Here is a 22,313-nt window from a genome sequence, read left to right as displayed (position 1 = left end):
AGACAAGTGGCGCCAATGACCTTATTTCTACCTAATTACGACCAATATAAATGGTCATGAGGTTGTGAACGTGGATGCATTGGTACTTATTGCTATGACAAGGCGCCACCTCATCAGTTTTGCCTATGTGTCATGTCCATGTGTCAATTTTTGCCCTAGGTTGTGAAGCAACCTATATTTATGTCATTCCCAAAATTCCCCAAAAAATTGGGCATTCTTTACTATCCAAATCATTGCCTCATGACAATATTCAACTCCATTTGACTGGTAAATCTTCCTCGGCAAATTTCCAAAGTTTTTGTTCAGCTCGAACTGTTGTGAAGGAAGTACTAGCTAGGCATATCCTAATGAGCTGAATTTTTGCCACATCTTTTATATTCCCAAATCGTAGCTCTACACAAAATTTGAGCCCCATCTAACAATACATGTGAGTGTGGCTTCAACATTCATAGTTCTGTCCATTGTGGTACGTTGCAAAGCAAGTGACACCTAGGCTCCTCCATTTGAGCTGCAATTTTTCCAAGATAGTGTCCTTAGTAGATGATCATCCTCGGCCAAAACTCAGGCCCATTGGCCATGTGCATTTCCCGTACCACTAATCAAACACTTGGGTGCTAATTCATGTTTGAGCTCAGTTCAGTCTCCTCGTGAGATTCTTCTATTACCTTCTTCTTCCTGACACCTATCAGGGGAGTGCCCAACCCACTAGACATGCCTAGGCCGCCCGGAACGCGTGGCAACACCACGGTCACGCGGTGACCACGCGGCGGGCATGCGAGTCTACGCGCTTTGGAGATGGGGCCCTGGGCCACCATCCAAACCTCAACGTATCGCCACCAAACCATGTATTTCTGATTAAATAGATACTTTTCTACCTAGAAATGATTTTTTGAAAAAATAAAGAGCAAACTATGAGGCAACTGCAGTTCAAATTTGTCCCGCTTTCTACTAAATCAACAGAAATTTGTCTTTTTCACCAGAGGTGGAGAAAAACTTTTGGCACCCAACCACTTTGTCAATTGTGCATTAAACATGGCCTAGTATTTTATAAAATTGATTTGGTCCAATTTTTCAACAAATATATGGTAGGTCCTTCACAAAAAAAACTCATTTTGGGCACTAAAAAATGGAAAATTGATTTTTCATTCAAAGAAAATGAAAACTCCCTTAGGCAACATCGTTTGTCATTCCAATATGCACGCTTGTGCACAATATGAGATCATTTGAACAAACTATGCCATGAATGTGGCCATAAGATTGATCATTTGGCTTGGAAGCCATGAATCTTCAGAGATGATAGCTCATTTCTGAGAACACTTTTTTTAAATATAATTGCCGTATTACAAGTTTGTTATTTTTCCTGGGAACTTTGCCACATATAATGACACAATGCGAAGGTTTCCCAATTTTTTGATTTTTTTTGAATTTTGTATGCCCGGTTTCAAAATGCGGTCAGAACGGCGGGAATGACCGTTCCTAGCTAGTGGCTGGATCTTGGAATTTTTTTGGTGTTTCTTCGATTAAATAGATACTTATGTACCTAGAAATGATTTTTGAAAAAAATAAAGAGCAAACTATGAGGCAACTGCAATTCAAATATGACCCGCTTCCAACTGAATCGGCGGAAATTTGTCTTTTTCATGAGAGGTGGACCAAAACTTTTTAAACCCAACCATTGTGTCAATTGTGCATTAAATATGGCCTAATATTTTCTAAAAATGGTGTGGTACAATTTTGCAACAAATATATGGTAGGTCCTTCACATTAAAACTCATTTTGGGAACTCGGAAAATGCAAAATGAATTTTTTGTCCAAAGAAAATGAAAACTTTCTTAGGCAACATTGTTTGCTATTTTAAGATGCACCCTTCTGCACATATTTTAAAATCTATGCGTTCCAATTTTGCAACTAATATTTGGTAGATTCTCCACATAAATAGAGGGAGTTCATTTTTTTCTGTCATAACTATTATGCTCAACTGGGCCGAAAATTGTCCAGCCCAGTCCTGCCTGGGCCTTAGGCCCGTTGGACAGCGGCTCGAGCACCGCCTGCCATTAGATGTTGATCTGATGGTGGGGAGCGCGCGCGTCTGGAATAAAGCAGACACTTCCTCCGGAAACCCTAGCCTCCTCCCACTCGATCCCCTCCCCCACCGAAAACCCTAGCCTCCTGCCACTCGATCCCCTCTCATTCTCTCTCCCTCTCCCCCGGCGCCTCCTCCACATCAGATCGAGCGCGCCGCCCGCTCCCTCTCGCTTTCGCTTTTGCTTTCGTTCGAATTCGGACGGACGCCAACGCCATCGATGGAGGAGGGGAGCAGCGAGGCCATCCAAGACGGCAGGGCCATGTCCGCCTCGTCGGTGGGGACGGAGACGGTGCCACAGCAGCAAGATGGTGAGGGGCGCACCGGCCAGCGCGTGGGGCTCTACGTCCGTGGCACCATCCTCGGATACAAGAGGTGAGTAGCTCCCTCTGCCGGCGTGGCTCTGCTCCTTCTCCCTCGCGTGGGATCTAAATGCGTGCTCTTGGTTGGGCACGCAGATACAGGCAGATCCAAGTGAACACCAGAGAGGACATGTTCTGGTACGGTGGCAAGATGATGGCCTATGTCTACAAGGCCAAGACCAAGGCAACAACACCAACTACCACTGCATCTGGGCCAAGGTCTCCCGCCCCCACGGAAACACTGGTGTCGTCCGCGCAAGTTCACCCCAGCCGAGGCCATGGTGAGTTGTTCGGTCGAACTTCTCCAGTGGACATAGGCCATGGGGTCTGTTTCGGTGGCATGCCTGCTGCTCTTTGATGTACTGACTTGTGTTGCCTGCTGAGTGCTGACGGTGTTTCGTGGGATTGATTAATATCTCGCCGGTTGTTTTTTGCTTCTTTAGGGGATTAATCTAGATCCTCGAGGTCGTTGGCGGCGGCGGCCCTCCCTGACGTCTCCAGCTGCACCGGCTCGTCAGAGGCCGCGAAGAGCGGACGCAGAGATGCACCACACGCCCGACTTCTTGGTATAATGCAATTATTAGGTTCATTTTGTTTCACGCCATTTCATCTATCTAGCTGCACATCGTGCATGGTATCTAGCAATGTAACCCCTTTCCATGTGTCCTTTCACATCATCTAGTTAGTGAGACAAGAGGTGGAGAAGCATAACAATAAAAAAGTCCAGTCAATCTCCTAAGATACACTACAATATGTCATGTCAGTATACAACCCCAACATGCAACATGCAGTAGCCCAGGGGGGCTGTCTGTATGCTCCATCACATGGCCACCCTAAGAAAATGCAGAGAACACACTTCCAGACTAATCAATCATGCATGCCCGTATCATTTGCTTTGCTTAATTTTTCTCAGTTTAGCTTACGAATCTCTTGTCTGTGTATTTTTTGCTTCCAGAAGGGATCTGGATAGGTTGCAACTGGGAGTAAAATATGCATCTGAACTGATAGTGCGAAAATCGACGACCAAGATCCACTTCAGCTTGGTAGTGACCTGTGAGAGATCTGTGGTGGTAAGCGGCACGTGTCTGATCCCTGGGCATCGGTTCATTTCTGATGTTTGATCCTGGCCGTCGGTTGCTTGTCGGGATGGCGGATTATTTTCGGTTGTTATGGTAGGGAACCCCTTCGTCCCTATCTACAAAGGCCATGCATTAGATACACTTTGATGCTATTTCTAGCATGAATTTTTATTTCAGACATAAAACTAAAATTCTGAATAACTAATTTTTTATTATTTCCGATCCGATTCGCCCGCTTGGATTCGATTCCTATGCATGCTTGTGTACCTAAAAATTCTGTACACTTGTTGTTGTTGTTGTTGACCGTGCAGTCTAAAAAACAACACTCTCATTATAGTGTACTTGGTTGTGTATGTGATGATTGCAGTGACGATCTTTGACATTTGAAAGATAAATGGCATGTTCCTCGTTCTCACTTTTGAGTAGTTGTGATATTGCGTTAAAGAGTCATTTCTCATTTGTTCTATTAAAGTTGTCTACACTCTTCCCAAGAGATGTTGTTTCTTATTATTCATACTTAAATGGCTTAAAGTTGTAGCAGCTGTGAATACTTAAATGCGAAACCTTATGAGAGCTACTGCCACTTTGAGCTGCTGCAACTGCTCTCAGTTTAATAATTTTAACTCTTCTAGCATTTTCAAGTATGCACAGTGTATTAGTGTATCATCATCTGTGTTGTTTGATTTATATATGGTGCTGATGGTCTTGCTCACCCTGTGTCTACCTACTACCTGCAGATCAACGAGTCTCTGGCTCGTGACCTGATGGAGAGGGGACTCATCACTCGTACTCATCACTCATCAGGATGGTGTCAATATTGTGGGAACTGTTCTAGTGCCTGATCTGTATCCCAATTCAGGCTCCAAATGCGCCCCATTTACTTCACCTCTAGAATATCTCTTTGCTGCCTTTGTGGAATAGTAACATATGAATTGTCATACCTGCTTAAATCTTAGTCGCTACATGCTAGTAGGAGATTATTTACCAATTCTATCTTCTGGGATTAAAACAAATCGATGACGGAGTTGCAGCAAACAGATTTTACCAGTTCTGTCTTCTGTTTCAAAACAAATCCACAACAATTTTCCAATGACAGTAGTAGCAAACTGATTTTTATCAATATTGTGCAAATTGCTCCGAAGTAGAAGTTGCTATTCCTTTTCCTTAAGTTAGTTGTGCATTTATAAACCTATTTGAACTTTTCTAGTTCTTCAATGTATCCATCCATAAATGTTGTATATAGATTGTTTTGGAATGTGTTTTTTTGTTAGCTTATGTCATGCATCACAAATGGTATCAAGTTCCAGTTTTAGTTTTGTTGTTGTTAACCTCTAAAATCCTTGTCTATAATCCTTATCAGCATATAATTAAGTATATGAATGAATACTTTTGAGTATCTGAAACTAGATGTTTTGTTGCTCATAGTAATTAAAAGGAGTGGCCAGTTTCTCATCACACACTGTTATTATCACTTCATGGCTTGATCTGTTGTGTAAGGCTGCTGTAGGTGCTGAACTGTGATCATTTTTTATGGCTCACATGCATGCTACGTGTTTGCTGACTTGGCATGACGTGCACAGAAACTCCAGGGCATTCATACTGAATAGCACTTCTTAATTTTCATGCAGACTTGCCCTAGCTCTTCTTAATTTTCATGCATGTTTCTTTCCGGACTTAAATCTTACTAAATAGCACCCCATCACTTGGTGCTATTGTTATTCATCCTATATCCTCGCTGTTTTGTTTTCTTATTGGCAGATATTTTGCCTAAATTCAAGATGTAAGAAGATGTTCAAAGAAGCGCCAAGACATTTTTGTAGACCAAGCTAGCTAATAACAGCTGGGTTTTTTGGGCATTGTGAACTCCAGAATTTCTTGTATCTTCTTTGTTTTTGAATGAAATGTTGTATGTTTCAGAATTACAAATTCTGCTTCATATGAAATAGTAATCATGTATGTGATTTGAAAATGTGTGCAATGGAAACATGACTCATGCGACCCACTTATCAAAATAATTTGAGCACATTTGAAATTTCTGACGTGTGGGACCAGTGTATGATATTATGATATTTGGGACAAATGTAAAACAGTGGAAAATAAAATGGCAAAAAATAAAAGATATGCTTTTAAAGGCCGCATCTAGAAATAAAAAGGCCGAATTGCTGGGCTAGGCCCATGTAGCTAGCAAAAATTAATAGGAAAAATAAATATTAAAAAGGCCGAATTGTTGGGCTAGGCCCATGTAGAAAACTGAATTGGACCGGGCTGATTCTCGTGCCACATCAGCTTGCCATGTTGGATGCCTACATGGCATGGGGAGGCTGTTAGTGACCAAAAATTTGGTCAAAGAACCAACGACCTTTTGCATATCAGAAAGAAGGTCGTTAATTTCAGTTTACGACCGCCAGCTTTTGACCTTCTGTTTTTGGTCACAAAAAGGTCGCAAATGAAAAACTATGACCTTTCAGGGACCAATAGTGAGGGTCACAAGTTGACATATTTCTTGTAGTGGGACGATGGTGAGGCCTTAGACGAGAACGAACAGGAGCTGGGGAAGATGCGCATAGTTTTAGGATGCGATGTGGCCACGATGCGTGCGCAGCGGCACAGCCCGCCATGGAAGGCGGGGGCAGGCGGTCCAGCCGGCGCTGGTTTGGCTTTGGCGGCTGGAGAAAGAAGAGACTGAAGAAACACGATAGACACTGAATGTCAATCCAACGGTCAAGGTTGGCACAATCGAATATTGACTAATCCGACACCAAGTAGCATACTTTTTATTGTAACATCCCAATTTTTTATTTGGATTTTATTTAGATCATTCATATGCATTCATCACTTGTGCATTTTTGAATTTATTTTCTTTAAATTTTTGATCCTAGAAACCTTAAGCAACTCAAGGACCAATTGAGAGAGTTGGAGGTTTTCACAAAAATCTATTTTTGAATTTTCAAAATTGACAAATTGGATCAAAGTGATTTATTCGAAAATTATTTTTCCAATTATTTCAAATAAATAAAATACTGAGAGAAGATAATATGACTTCTTCAAAAACAACAAAGAAATATTGGAAATTTAATTTTGAATAAAAATATATTTTAATTTGATTTTATTTGTGTGTTTAATTATTTTTATTAGTACTAAATTTTTTATTTTTTAGGCATTTAGGTCCAGAAAAATGTTCACTTTAGCCTATTTAATTAGGAGGGACTGTGAGAATCTTTTTTGGAATTTTAAAAAATATTTTTATTAGGTTTTTCGTATTTTTCGTATTTTCGTAAAATGTTTAAAAAAAACTTCTTGGCCGCCGAGCTGGGCCGAAGCCTAGCCGGCAACCGCCTTCGTCCCCGTGCCCAACCGGGACTCCTCTAGAAGTCCGGCGCTGACTTGGCCTCGGCCGCCCCCTCCCTTACGGCGACACCTGTGCCATTATAAACCGCCGCCCCCCGCCTCCACTCGTAGCCGCCGCCGCCACCGCACTGACCCACACCACCGCTCGCCTCGCTGCCGCTGCTGCCGCGCCGCCGCCGCGTTGCCGCCAGCCGCCTGTCGCCGAAAGCCGGATCCCGTCGCCATCGGAGCCCGCCACCACCGGAGCCGCCCGCTGGTTTTTCCGGTCCGGTAATAACCCGTCCCCGGTTCACGGTTTTCTTTTAGGGTTCGGTTTTTGTTTTGGTTTTTTCGGTTCGATCTATCTAGCGAACGTTCATTCGTTTAGATCTGTTAACGATCGGTTTCGTTCATTAGTCTCTCATAGCGGACGTTCTTCCGATAGATTTTTTTTCTTTTTTTGATTTTCAGCCAGGGACCCATCCATAAATATTTTCTTCACAATTAGCCCCTGATCTTTAAACCCTCGTAACTTTTTGCTCGTTTATCCAAATCCATTTAAACCAATGCCAAATTCTTTGTTATGATCCCCTATGTCTAGATAACCAACTTAAACATGTTTTTGAAGATAAAAATTTGGTTTCAAAAAATTTTGAATTTGAACTTCTTTTGATCGTAACTTGAATTTCGTAATTCCGTTTTGGTTGATTCTTTTTGCATATCGAAGTTCTCGACCTAAACTTTCTGTTAAGATCTTTTTCTTTGGTTTTATTTGCATCTTCATGCTTGAGTGCTTATGTATGGCTATTGTTTGTTTATGATAGATTTTCCGGAGTGCGAAGCTTGCTACTACGAATCTCTAGGGTTTTCCGATCGTCGGCAAGGCAAGTTACACTTTGATCATACTTTATTACCCAGTTTTTATGCATTAGTTTCACCCTCAAACATTGCATGAGTAGGATTGGGAACATGTGGTTATTGCTATGTAGTTGATGTGGTATGAACCTAATACCTTTCATCACCCCAGGAATATACGTTATGCTCATATTGCTTAGCCATGCTCGTAGACGGGGATTGGTATGTGAGGATCATGCAAGTTGTGAGAGATATTAACTAAGGGAAAACTTAAGGTGGCTACTTTAATACACATCTGGGTGGATTGGTTGCGGGCACCTGGGGAATCCAGTGTTGTCCTAGGAGATCCCGGGGAACCCGTGTGATCATCCTATGGAATGCCACCCAGGCTCAAAGGGATCATAAGATTATTCATGCTAAGAATCTTCCGTGTGCAGCCACAAGCCATTATGGTCTCTGTCATAGTTAAGTAAGTTGTGGGAAACCTTTCCATGATTGGCTAGCAGATGTAGGGGAATTGTAGGTGTACCGGCCTATCTATCGGTTAAGGGGACCTCTTCAGAAAGGCTATGTCTCGATCTTCCGATCATGGATGCGGTCGAGTCTTGTGGGAAAGTGAACAAACTCTCCGAGTGTACAAACTTAATCATGATTAGCTGTGTCCCCGTTATGGACATCTTGAGTATCTTGGTATTTGATGTTATTGTTGATCTCATCACTTTACTTAATAATTTGTTGGGGTATTATTATTATTACTTGATAATTTTGGGATTGAGTTGGGGAACCTTCTCAATAATGGCATAAACTTGGTAGTAAATAAAATATATTCCTTTGTGTAGGGAAAAATTAGCTTTATATAAATATTAAACTTAGAGCCTCCTCCAACCAAATATGCATGTAGTGACAGCTATTGTTCATCTTTGCTCTCTAGTGTGATCTTGCGAGCATATTCCATGTGCTGACCTACACGGCTACAATGTCTCATGTTGCAGAATTTCCAGACGAGGATTAAGGTGCGATAGGTCGTTGTCTTGCACTCAGTTGTGCCGTGGAGTTGGATGGACTCATTTACCTTCGAAGCTTCCGCAGTTATTTTATTAGATGGCCTTTAGCCATATTATTGCAATAATCACTCTTTATGAGGACCTCGATGTAATAAGTGTGTGATTGAACTCTGTTATAATTCCTCAAGTACTGTGTGTGTCAGCATACTGATCCAGGGATGACACTTAAGCACAGAGACTGCGATCCATTCGGGTCGGGTCGCTACAAGATGGTATCAGAGCCCACACTGACTGTAGGATGCGACCACTAGGAAAAGCCACAGGATACTCTTCTCCACTCATTTCTAATTCTTCTCTATTTCTACTCTATAGATGTCGGACCCCTGGAACAAGTTCACTCAGCCGGATGACGACACCCCTTTCGGACGACACTTGAAGGAAGTCACCAAGTACCTGAACATCGGCATACCAAGCTTCACCGGAACCTTCAATGCAACTTTACCAGAAGAGGAGTGCTGGACGATTCAAGTTTGTGTCCCTGGAAGGACTTTTGCACCAATTATCGACCCCATCGAGTTTTCTTTTGATGCACCAATCTGGAGCTTAGGAAAGAGCATGGCCGCCCACATCACCATTGGACGCATAGGCGAGGTGTACAACAAGGATCTTAAAGACATCGTTTATCAGATATGTGGACGATGGGATGAGCAATGGGAGATGATTCGCACCAGGAAGGATGGATCTATTTCAGCCTACATACAGGAGTTGAACCAACACATTCGTTGTTATGAGAATCAGATGTGCGCTAACATGATTGATACGAAGAAGGTGATGACCCCGAATATGGAGCTAGAAGAGGAACTCAAGGCCACTCACGATGGATATGAATAGGAAGTTGCTATGCTACTGGAGCAGAATGAAGACCTGAGGAAGAAGATAGGAATATCTGTAATGAAACCGGAACCTAAAGGGGATATTCGTTCTGAAGACTACATCATACTTGATGACACCGACACCGACAATGATGCTGAAGAAGATGGAGATGACGAGGACAGTGATGATTTTGAAGACGAAGTTGGAGCTGATATTATGGAGTCTTCCACCAATCAAAATTTCTAGTCGACCACCATATTACTATTAGAATTTTCCCAAGTAGTTAGAAATCATTCGTGAGATCTTGTAATAGTACCTTAGATCAATTGTATGAATATTGTTTGAATTGAGTGGTGTGGATTGAATATATTTGTCTCATGTGCATATGGGTAGTGAAATATCTCCTTAGACCCTATTCTATTCTGTTCTCACCCCTCTAACTTATCAGATGCCTCCGAGATGTGACCCCGGATTCGTTTTCCCGCCGGAGCACACCCAGTTGATCCCACATCAGAATGCCTTGATGCAGTTTCTCATCCAGAACCAAGGCAACAACAACAACCCACCGCCACCACCCCCAGTTGACAACCTAGCCCGTTTCCTAAGGTTGAATCCGCCGGTGTTCTCTAGCAGCACCGAGCCGATTGTTGCTGATGATTGGCTCTGCAAGATTGGAAGAGGGCTAACAACTGCTGGATGCACGGATGCAAAGAAGGTGTGCTTTGCCGGACATCAGCTTGATGGACCCGCAACCTCATTGTGGGAGAACTACACCGCCACCTTCCCCGTGGCCAATGTTACATGGGACTAGTTTCAGCAGGCCTTCCGCACCGCACATGTCTCAGCTGGAGCCATGAGTACGAAGAAGCGTAAGTTCTGAAACTTATGCCAAGGGAATCGTACTGTGGCGCAGTATGTGGATGAGTTCAACAAGTTATCACGCTACGCCCCAGATCGTGTGGCCTCAAATGCCGCGAAGCAGGAGAAGTTTGTTGAAGGACCGAATGATGAGCTGAGTATGCAATTGATGGTGGCAACATTCACAAACTATCAGGAGCTAGTAGACAGGACCCTCATGATTGAAGGCAAGAAGCAGCAGATAGAGAACCACAAGCGGAAGTATGGACAAGGAAAGTACAACTCTGGAGCTCAGCAGAAGCCCCGCTATTCCCCGTACTTGGGAGGACACACTCATACCCATGGAGGACATAACCATGGAGGCCATTCTCACAATGGAGGAAATTCACACAACCAAAGTGGCCCTAGGAATGGTAATGGGAGTGGAGGTAACAACAGTCAGAGCCGTCCCAACCCAGCAACCCCCGACAAGAAGGATCCGAGTCACATTACTTGTTACAAGTGCGGGAAGACCGGACGCTACGCCAATGACTGTCCTGAGGCAAAGAATGGAAATCATAGTGGAAGCTCAGGAAAGAAGCCAAAACCTTTCACCAGGGGACAAGTGAATCATGTCAACGTGGAAGAAGTTGGCGAGCAGCCTGACGTAGTTATTGGTATGTTTTTGATTAAGTCATTTATAGCCCTTGTTCTTTTTGACATTGGTGCATCGCATTCATACATATCAAGGGGATTTGTGGACAAGTTTTAGTTGCCAACCATAGCCCTTAAGACACCTATGTCCGTAAGCTCGCCAAGAGCGGAGTATATGGCTAGCCAGGGATGTTTTCAGCTGCCATTGACCATAGGTAGGCATGTTTTCCCCACAGATCTCGTTATTCTGGAATCACAAGGATTGGATGTGATACTAGAAATGGATTGGCTATCCAAGTATGGGGGAAACATCGATGGTGCTAGTAATCAATTCTTCTCAACACCCTAGAGGGGAAATGGATCAAGTATGTGTCTAGGCATGCACCAAGGAGGACTCAAGTAAATTCACTCTCGGGAGTTGTTCAGGAGGAAGTGCTAGCTGTGAAGGATTACCCCGATGTATTCCCAAACGAATTACCAGGCATGCCACCAGACCGAGATATAGAGTTTTTGATTGAGTTGTTGCCAGGCACCGGACCAATATCTAAGAGACCATATTGGATGCCCGCAAATGATCTGGAGAAATTAAGAAGCAGATTACAGAGTTTTTGGAGAAAGATTATATTCAACCAAGTTCATCACCGTGTGTAGCGACCCGACCTCAAACGGTCGAATCTCTATGCATAAGTGTCATCCCTGGATCGGTAATACTGACACACACAGTACTTCGAAGGATATATAACAAAGTAGCAATCACACACTTACTACATCGATTGTCTCAAGAGGGAGCTTAATACAATAATATGTCTTAAGGCCATCTAAATACGATAACAGCGGAAGGCTTGGAAGATAAAATGAGTCCATCAACTCCAACGGCATAGCTGAGTGCACGACAACGACCTAGCGCACCTTACTCTTCGTCTGAAAAGTCTGAACATGATATGTTGCAGCCCGAACGGGTCAGCACATGGAATGTGCTGGCAATATAACACAGTAGAGCAATGAACAAGATAAATGCTATCACTACATGCATATATGGCTGGTGGAGGCTCCACGGTTATAATGTTTTGCGGAAAGCCAATTTTTCCCTACAACAAAGGAATATATTTTATTTAACTATCATGGTAGTTGATAAACATTGAGAATGGTAAATCCCCATCTCAATCCCAATTAAACGTAGTTATCAACCCAACAAATTAATTTAGAGTGATGAGATCAACATGATAATCCAAGAACCAGATACTCAAGATGTCCATAACCGGGGACACGGCTAACCATGATTAGTTTGTACACTCTGCAGAGGTTTGCGCACTTTTCCCCACAAGACTCGATCTCCTCTGTTGGATTTCTCGCACTACATGATGTTTGAGAAATAGATGACCGAGACACAGTCTTTCAGAAACATTTAACTCTTTACTCTGGGTGGACAGTTACACCTACTTTCCCTACATCTGCTAGCCCACCACTGAAAGAGGTCATGCAACATACTCAACTATGCGAGAGCCCATAATAGCTTGTGGCTGCACACGGAAGTTTCTAGCATGAATAATCTTATGATCCCTTTGAGCCTGGGTGGCGGAACGCATAGATGTCACAGGTTGATAACCACAAGTATAGGGGATCGCAATAGTTTTTGAGGGTAAAGTATTCAACCCAAATTTATTGATTCGACACAAGGGGAGCCAAAGAATATTCTCAAGTATTAGCAGCTGAGTTGTCAATTCAACCACACCTGGAAACTTAATATCTGCAGCAAAGTGTTTAGTAGCAAAGTAATATGATAGTGGTGGTAACGGTAACAAAAGGTAACGATAGCAAAGTAATGTTTTTGGTATTTTGTAGTGATGATAGCAACAGCAACAGAAAAGTAAATAAGCAAAGAAACAATATATGGAAAGCTCGTAGGCAATGGATCAGTGATGGAGAATTATGGTGGATGCGGTTCATCATGTAACAGTAATAACCTACGGTGACATAGAACTAGCTCCAGTTCATTGATATAATGTAGGCATGTATTCTGAATATAGTCATACGTGCTTATGGAAAAGAACTTGCATGACATCTTTTGTCCTACCCTCCCGTGGCAGCAGGGTCCTTACGGAAACTAAGGGATATTAAGGCCTCCTTTTAGTAGAGTACCGGAACAAAGCATTGACACATAGTGAATACATGAACTCCTCAAACTATGGTCATCACCGGTAAGTATCCTGATTATTGTCACTTTGGGGTTAACAGATCATAACACATAATAGGTGACTATAGACTTGCAAGATAGGATCTAGAACTCTCATATATTGATGAAAACATAATAGGTTCACATCTGAAATCATGGCACTCAGGCCCTAGTGGCAAGCATTAAGCATAGCAAAGTCATAGCAACATCAATCTCAGAACATAGTGGATACTAGGGATCAAACCCTAACAAAACTAACTCAACTACATGATAGATCCCATCCAACCCATCACCGTCCAGCAAGCCTACGATGGAATTACTCACGCACGGCGGTGAGCATCATGAAATTGGTGATGGAGGATGGTTGATGATGACGATGGCGGCGGATTCCCCTCTCTGGAGCCCCGAACGGACTCCAGATCAGCCCTCCCGAGAGGTTTTAGGGCTTAGCGGCGGCTCGGTATCGTAAAACGCGATGAATTCTTTCTAATTTTTTTCTCCCCAAAACGCAATATATAGAGTTGGAGTTGGAGTCGGAGGAGCTCCAGGGGGCCCACGAGGTAGGGGCGCGCCCCCATCCTCGTGGACAGGTGGTGGGCCCCCTGGCCTTCATCTTTTGCAGGTATTTTTTATATTTTCCAAAAAAGTTTCTTCGTGAAGTTTCAGGTCATTCCGAGAACTTTTGTTTCTGCACATAAATAACATCATGGTAATTCTGTTGAAAATAGCGTCAGTCCGGGTTAGTTCCATTCAAATCAAGCAAGTTAGAGTCCAAAACAAGGTCAAAAGTGTTTGGAAAAGTAGATATGACAGAGACATATCAGGTACACATCCGGATGACCCGGTAGTAACAATCGCAGAGGTGCTCCCTTTATGCCCTAGTCGAACTAACGGGAATGTAGGGCATAAGCACAGAAGCCAGGCAACCCAGCTTGGCCAAAACTTAAGTCATATTGATGCATATAATGGCAAAGAAAAGGTACATATGGAAAAATGCATATGTGGTGAGCTTGATGCTCAAAGGATAATAGCAAGCTTTTGTACTAGAAGCCCCCAGGTATAATGAACGTACATATGTAGAGATGTATGCATCAGGTAAGGACGGTCTAGCCGTACCAAAACCATAGGGCTAAAGAGCAAAACAAAAAAAGAGAAAAAAATAACATTAATAACGGGAGTGAGGGGACGAACACAGAGTTCGATGCTAGGCATAAAATTGTCTTAGTCTGGCCGCATTCCAGGGGTTTGGCTCCAGGTGATTGTCTGACGCATCACGCAGGCGGTACGCGCCTCCAGTGAGAACTTCGTCAATGATGAAGGGACCCTCGCACTTGGTCTTGAGTGTGTCCTTTCTCTTCTCTGGTAGGCGTAGAACGAGTTCACCAATGTTATAAGTCTTGGCCCGCACTTCTCTGCTTTGATACCTGCGAGCCTGCTGCTGATAAAATGCGGCTTTTCCTATGTCGCGCTCCTCCTCCAGGGCATCTAGGTTGTCCTGCCGATCAATCTTGGCTTCTCTCTCTTCGTACATGCGCACTCGAGGTGAGTCATGGATAATATCGCAGGGCAACACTGCTTCTGCACCGTACACCATGAAGAAAGGTGTATATCCAGTAGTGCAGTTGGGCATGGTCCGCAGCCCCCAGAGTACGGAGTCAAGTTCTTCCACCCAGTGCTTGTCTGATTCTTTCAAAGACCGCACTAGTCTAGGTTTGATGCCGCTCATAATAAGACCATTAGCCCATTCGACTTGACCATTTGTCTACGGGTGATAGACCGAGGCATAATCGACCTTAATGCCTAGATTGGCACACCAGGTTTTCACTTCATCGGCTATGAAATTAGAGCCATTATCGGTTATTATGTTGTGTGGGACACCATAAGGTGTACCACGCCGGATATGAAATCTATTACTAGCCCCGCTTCGACCGTTTTGAATGGTTTGGCCTCTATCCATTTAGTGAATTTATCCACCATGACCAGCAGATACTTTCTCTTATGACTTCCTCCTTTAAGGGGTCCGACCATATCGAGTCCCCAGACCGCAAAAGGCCAAGTAATGGGGATTGTTTGTAAGGCAGTGGGGGGCATATGGCTTTGGTTGGAAAAGAGTTGGCATTCGATGCAACGTTGGACGAGGTCATGTGCATCTACTTGGGCCGTCGGCCAATAAAACCATGTACAGAAGGCCTAGCTAACAAGGGCCCGAGCTGCGGCATGGTGACCGCCGAGTCCGGCATGAATTTCGGCCAAGAGTTCCCGCCCCTCTTCCTCGGAGATACATCGTTGAAGAACTCCGGTAGCGCTTTTCTTATAGAGCTCTCCCTCATGAACCTTGTAGGCCTTCGAACGCTAGACAATGCAGCGGGCCTTATTCTGGTCATCAGGAAGCTCCTTCCTGCTAAGGTAGGTGATGTCTACTACACAACCTTCTTCTTGTAGACTTTGTTGAGCCTCCAAGTGCAGAGGTTTGTAGGACAGTAGCAGATTTCCCTCAAGTGGATCACCTAAGGTTTATCAATCCGTAGGAGGCGTAGGATGAAGATGGTCTCTCTCAAGCAACCCTGCAACCAAATAACAAAGAGTCTCTTGTGTCCCCAACACACCCACTACAATGGTAAATTGTATAGGTGCACTAGTTCGGCGAAGAGATGGTGATACAAGTGGTATATGGATAGTAGATAATAGTTTCTGTAATCTGGAAATATAAAAACAGCAAGGTAACTAATGGTAAAAGTGAGCATAAACGGTATTGCAATGATAGGAAACAAGGCCTAGGGTTCATACTTTCACTAGTGCAAGTCCTCTCAACAATAATAACATAATTGGATCACATAACTATCCCTCAACATGCAACAAAGAGTCACTCCAAAGTCACTAATAGCGGAGAACAAACGAAGAGATTATGGTAGGGTACGAAACCACCTCAAAGTTATTCTTTCCTATCAATCCGTTGGGCTATTCCTATAAGTCTCACAAACAACCCTAGATTTCGTACTAGAATAACACCTTAAGACACAAATCAACCAAAACCCTAATGTCACCTAGATACTCCAATGTCACCTCAAGTATCCGTGGGTATGATTATACGATATGCATCACACAATCTCAGATTCATCTATTCAACCAATACATAGAACCTCAAAGAGTGCCCCAAAGTTTCTACCGGAGAATCACGACGAAAACGTGTGCCAACCCCTATGCATAGGTTCATGGGCGCCCGCAAGTTGATCACCAAAACATACATCAAGTGCATCACGTGGTATCCATTGTCATCACAGATACGCACGGCAAGGCATACATCAAGTGTTCTCAAATCTTTAAAGACTCAATCCGATAAGATAACTTCAAAGGGGAAACTCAATCCATTACAAGAGAGTAGAGGGGGGAGAAAACATCATAAGATCCAACTATAATAGCAAAGCTCGCGATACATCAAGATCGTATCACCTCAAGAACACGAGAGAGAGAGAGAGAGAGATCAAACACATAGCTACACGTACATACCCTCAGCCCCGGGGGAGAACTACTCCCTCCTCATCATGGAGAGAACCGGGATGATGAAGATGGCCACCGGAGAGGGATTCCCCCCTCCGGCAGGGTGCCGAAACGGGTCTAGATTGGCTTTCGGTGGCTACGGAGGCTTCTGGCGGCGGAACTCCCGATCTATTGTGCTCCCCGATCATTTTAGGGTATATGGAGATATATAGGAGGAAGAAGTATGTCAGGGGAGCCACGAGGGGCCCACGACGGTGGAGGGCGCGCCCAGGGGGGTGGGCGCGCCCCCCTACCTCATGGCTTCCTCGAAGCTTCCTTGATGTGGACTCCAAGTCTCCCGGGTTGCTTTCCTTCCAAAAATAAGTTCCGTGAAGTTTCAGGTCAATTGGACTCCATTTGATTTTCCTTTTCTGCGATACTCTAAAATAGGCAAAAAAACAGAAACTTGCACTGGGCTCTGGGTTAATAGGTTAGTCCCAAAAATGATATAAAAGTGTATAATAAAGCCCATAAACATCCAAAACAGTAGATAATATAGCATGGAGCAATCAAAAATTATAGATACGTTGGAGACGTATCAGTAGGCCAGGAAGGGTTCAGTCCATGGGGCAATGACTGCCATGATGAGATGCGCTGACGGTGTTATTTCGGTGGCTGAGCCTCCAATGACGTCGGTGTTTCCGGGGTCTGGGGTTATGTTTGGATTCGGACTGGTGTCTCCGTTCTCCCCCTGCCACACCACAGATGGCTTATAAAGCCTTTCCAGAAAGATATTAGGTGGGACGGGGTCGCGCTTAGCGCCGATACGAGCAAGAACGTCTGCCGCTTGATTACTTTCTCAAGCCACATGATGGAACTCGAGCCCCTCAAACCGGGCCGACATTTTTATGACTGTGTTACAATAAGCTGCCATCTTCGGATCTTTGGCGTCGAAGTCTCCATTTATTTGAGATATTGCGAGGTTTGAGTCCCCACGCACTTCTAGGCGTTGTATGCCCATTGAGACAGCCATCCGAAGACCATGTAATAAGGCCTTGTATTCGGCTGCGTTATTGGAGTCTGTGTATAGTATTTGAAGTATGTACTGAACGGCGTCTCCAGTAGGGGACGTTAAAACGATGCCCGCTCCTAGCCCTGCCAGTATTTTGGAGCCATCGAAATACATAACCCAATTGGAATATGTGTCATACTCTTTAGGGAGTTCGGCCTCTGTCCATTCGGCGACGAAGTCAGCCAGTACTTGGGATTTAATAGCTCGGCATGGTTTATATGTAATGTCGAATGGGAGGAGCTCAATGGCCCATTTGGCAATCCGGCCCATGGCATCGCGGTTATTTATAATGTCATTGAGTGGTACCTCGGAAGCCACCATGATCAAACACTCCTGGAAGTAGTGCTGGAGCTTTCGGGATGCCATGAAGACCGCGTATGCTGTCTTTTGATAATGGGGGTACCGGGATTTGCATGGTGTAAGGACAGTGGATACGTAGTATACTGGCTTCTAAAGCGGGAATTTATGTCTGTCCTGTTCTCGCTCAACGACGAGTACGGCGCTCACCACATGATGTGTTGCCGATATATATAATAACATCGGTTCGCCGGCGTTTGGTGCAGCCAGGGTTGGATTGCTCGCAAGAAGGGTTTTTATTTCCTCCAGTCCGGCTGTTGCCGCGTCCGTCCACTCGAAGTGATCGGTTCACCGTAAAAGGCGATAGAGCGGCAGTGCCTTTTCTCCCAATCTAGAGATGAAGCGGCTTAGAGATGCCATGCGAACCGTGAGTTTTTGAAGTTGTTTTAGGTCTGTTGGCGTGGCCAATTGCGACAAAAGCTCGGATTTTAGCTGGATTTGCTTCAATTCCTCTATTGGAAACGATGAAGCCCAGCAGTTTTCCGACCAGGACACCGAAAACCCACTTTTCCGGATTGAGCTTAATGCCATACACGCGGAGGTTGTCGAAGGTGAGACGTAAATCGTTTATTAGTGTTTCGACGTGCCTAGTTTTGATGACGACATCGTCCACATAAGCTTTAACTGTCTTGCCGATCTGTTTCTCCAGGCATGTCTGAATCATGCGTTGGTATGTGGCGCCGGCATTCTTGAGCCCGAAGGGCATGGTGTTGAAGCACAATGGCCCATATGGGGTAATGAATGCTGTTGCAGCTTGGTCGGACTCCTTCATTTTGATTTGATGGTATCCGGAATATGCATCTAGGAAACACAATGAGTTTGACCGGTTTATATCCCTTTAATATATTGAGGCCGTGCTCGGCCAACTCACGTGGGATTCCTGGCATATCAGAAGGGTGCCACGCGAATAGATCCCAATTCTCGCGCAGGAACTCTCGTAGCGCGGCGTCAACCGTTGGGTCCAATTGTGCTCCGATGGATGCTGTCTTCTTGGGGTCCATTGGATGGACTTGGAATTTGACTATTTCTTCCGCTGGTTTGAAGAAGGTGGATTTGGGTTGTTTGTCTAGGACCACATCATCCCTGTCCACCATAGAGCGCGGCGCGGCTAATTCTTCGGCCACGAGGGCTTCAGATAATTCCTCGAGGGCCAAGGATGCGGTTTTGTTTTCGGCGCGGAGTGCTATGTCCGGATCACTAGCTAGAGTGATTATACCGTTGGGCCCAGGCATCTTAAGCTTCATGTATCCGTAATGGGGTACCGCTTGGAAGCACGTAAATGCATCTCGCCCTAACAGGGCGTGATACCCGCTGTTGAAAGGGGGCACTTGGAAGGTTATTTCTTTGGACCAATAATTCTCGGCGTGCCGATTACCACGTCGAGTGTTATTTTTCCCGCACACCGCGCCTCCCAACTGGGGATAATTCCTCGGAAGGTCGTGCTGCTTTGCTCAATGCGGCTCCTGTCTATTTCCATTTTGTGGAGTGTATCTTCGTAGATGAGGTTTAGTCCGCTGCCGCCGTCCATAAGGACCTTGGTAAGCCGAAAGCCGTCCACAATTAGACTGAAGACCAAGGCGGCTGGTGCTCGGACTGTCCTGTATTTTGGTTCGTCGCCGGCATTAAAAGTTATAGCCGTGTCGTTCGAAGGGATTATTGTTGCTATTTGACAGACTTCGGAGAGTCCGTGTAGTACTCTCTTGCACCTATTGTTTGAGGCGAATGTCTCGAAGACCGTCAGTACTTTGGGGTCGTTGTCCTCTGGGGGGTGTTGTTTCGGGTTATTCTTGGTGAGGATATCCTCGCCGCTCTTGGCCACTTGCCAGAGTATCCAACATGCTCTAAGGCTATGTGTTGGTATGTTATCCGGTGTTGCGTGTATTTTGCATGGCCCATCGAGCCATCCTTCCAGAACGGTTCCACGCCCCATACTGGACTTGTATTTCTTTACTATTGAATCGGGCGTGTTGCAAGGGTGCGCCCTTTTCACCTGAATGAAGGGTTGAGTGGGGACAGATGATTCCCAACGAGCTGCTTGAGTTTTCCAGGCGCTTTCCATTGCACTGTACTTCTGTACAATGGTTGCCAAGTCAGTGAAGTGTAGGATGCGACGGCAGTTGATGGCGTTGAGGATTCCTTCGTCCCTGCAATTGTTGCAGAACACTGAGATCGCTTCCTCGTCGCGGCAATCTTTAATCTTGTTTTTGACAAGAAGGAATCTGGCCCAGAAGTGATGGACTATTTCCTGAGACTACTGTTTTATGCTCATGAGAGCGCTTGTATTCGAGTGGGTGGGTGGATTTAAATCTGAACCCTCCCCAGTTTTGGATCCAGAATCTGAAGGTCTTCCGAACTTAACAGATCAGGCTCCGGGATGTCCACTAATTTCTTAGGCCCGTCGTCCGATTCTATGTTTGGAGGGCAGGATGCTTCACCTCGCAGGTAGGTGTCCGGCTCTTTGGAACCGGAGATCCGGACATAGTCCGTCCTCAATATGGAGGAAGAGTTCTCGACTCGCTCCTCGACTACCGCTATCTGGTGGGTGATCGGCAGAGATTTGATTTCTCTCCGATCGGGTTTAAGCCCAATCCAATCGTAGTCTGTAGCGACCCCAGGGCGGCGATGCAATCTAGGAGCTCGTTTAAAGACAAAAGCTCCGTTGGATCCATCTGCTTCGAGTGTTCGGAGTTGATACTGAGGGGGTTTTTGATGACCCGAGAGGTCATCGTCGGCTTGATGACCGAACGGGCGGTCATGGTAAAGCCGCCCAGCCGGAGCATTTGGCCTGGAGCCAGCGTTCCTCCTGTGGTGATATTATCCTTGAGAACAAGGCGAGACATTGATCTTGTTGTCGACGGCACGGTGCAACTCTCAATGAAAGCACCAATGTCGGTGTCAAAATCGGCAGATCTCGGGTAGGGGGTCCCGAACTGTGCGTCTAAGGTCAATGGTAACAGGAGACAAGGGACACGATGTTTACCCAGGTTCGTGCCCTCTCTATGGAGGTAATACCCTACATCCTGCTTGATTGATATTGATGAATATGAGTATTACAAGAGTTGATCTACCTCGAGATCGTAATGGCTAAACCCTAGAGGTCTAGCTTGTATGGCTATGATAATGAGTATATCTTATCCGGACTAAGTCCTCTCTTTTATATAGACACCGAAAGGATCTAGGGTTACACAAGGTCGGTTACAAAGAAGGGAATCTACATATTCGGTCGCCAAGCTTGCCTTCCACGCCAAGGAGAGTCCTATCCGGACACAAGTGCAGTCTTCGGTCTTCGTATCTTCACAGCCCATCAGTCCGTCCCATGGCTAACAGGACGGACGCCCGAGGACCCCTTAGTCCAGGACTCCCTCAATATGCCCTAGAGACAATAATAAAGTTATTATTTATATTTCCTTATATCATGATAAATGTTTATTATTCAAGCTTGAATTGTATTAACCGGAAACTTAGTAAATGTGTGAATACATAGACAAAACAGAGTGTCCCTAGTATGCCTCTACTTGACTAGCTCGTTAATCAAAGATGCTTAAGTTTCCTAACCATAGATGTGTTGTCATTTGATGAACGGGATCATGTCATTAGAGAATTATGTGATGGACAAGCCCATCCGTTAGCTTAGCATAATGATCGTTAAGTTTTATTGCTATTGCTTTCTTCATGACTTATACATATTACTCTGACTATGAGATTATGCAACTCCCGAATACCGGAGGAACACCTTGTGTGCTATCAAACGTCACAACGTAACTGGGTGATTATAAAGATGCTCTACAGGTGTCTCTAAAGGTGTTTGTTGGGTTGGCATAGATCAAGATTAGGATTTGTCACTCCGAGTATCGGAGAGGTATCTCTGGGCCCTCTCGGTAATGCACATCACTATAAGCCTTGCAAGTAGTGTAACTAATGAGTTAGTTGCGGGATGATGCATTACGGAACGAGTAAAGAATCTTTCTGGTAATGAGTTTGAACTAGGTATGATGATACCGACAATCGAATCTCAGGCAAGTAACATACCAATGACAAAGGGAATAACGTATGTTGTTATTGTAGTTTGACCAATAAAGATCTTCGTAGAATATGTAGGAACCAATATGAGCATCCAGGTTCAGCTATTGGTTATTGACCGGAGATGTGTCTCGGTCATG

General features: G+C 44.6%; 1 pseudogene; it reads left to right on the top strand.

Annotated features, from left to right (window-relative positions):
• Window positions 1-2,303: 2,303 nt before the first annotated feature.
• On the top strand, window positions 2,304-2,730 carry LOC125547006 (annotated as a pseudogene).
• The last annotated feature ends 19,583 nt before the right edge of the window (window positions 2,731-22,313 follow it).

The sequence above is a fragment of the Triticum urartu genome, chromosome 3 (genome assembly GCF_003073215.2).
Source record: "Triticum urartu cultivar G1812 chromosome 3, Tu2.1, whole genome shotgun sequence".
Taxonomy (NCBI): Eukaryota; Viridiplantae; Streptophyta; class Magnoliopsida; order Poales; family Poaceae; genus Triticum; species Triticum urartu.
Note: the sequence above shows the minus strand (reverse complement) of the source record. Positions and strands in the feature narration are given on the sequence as shown.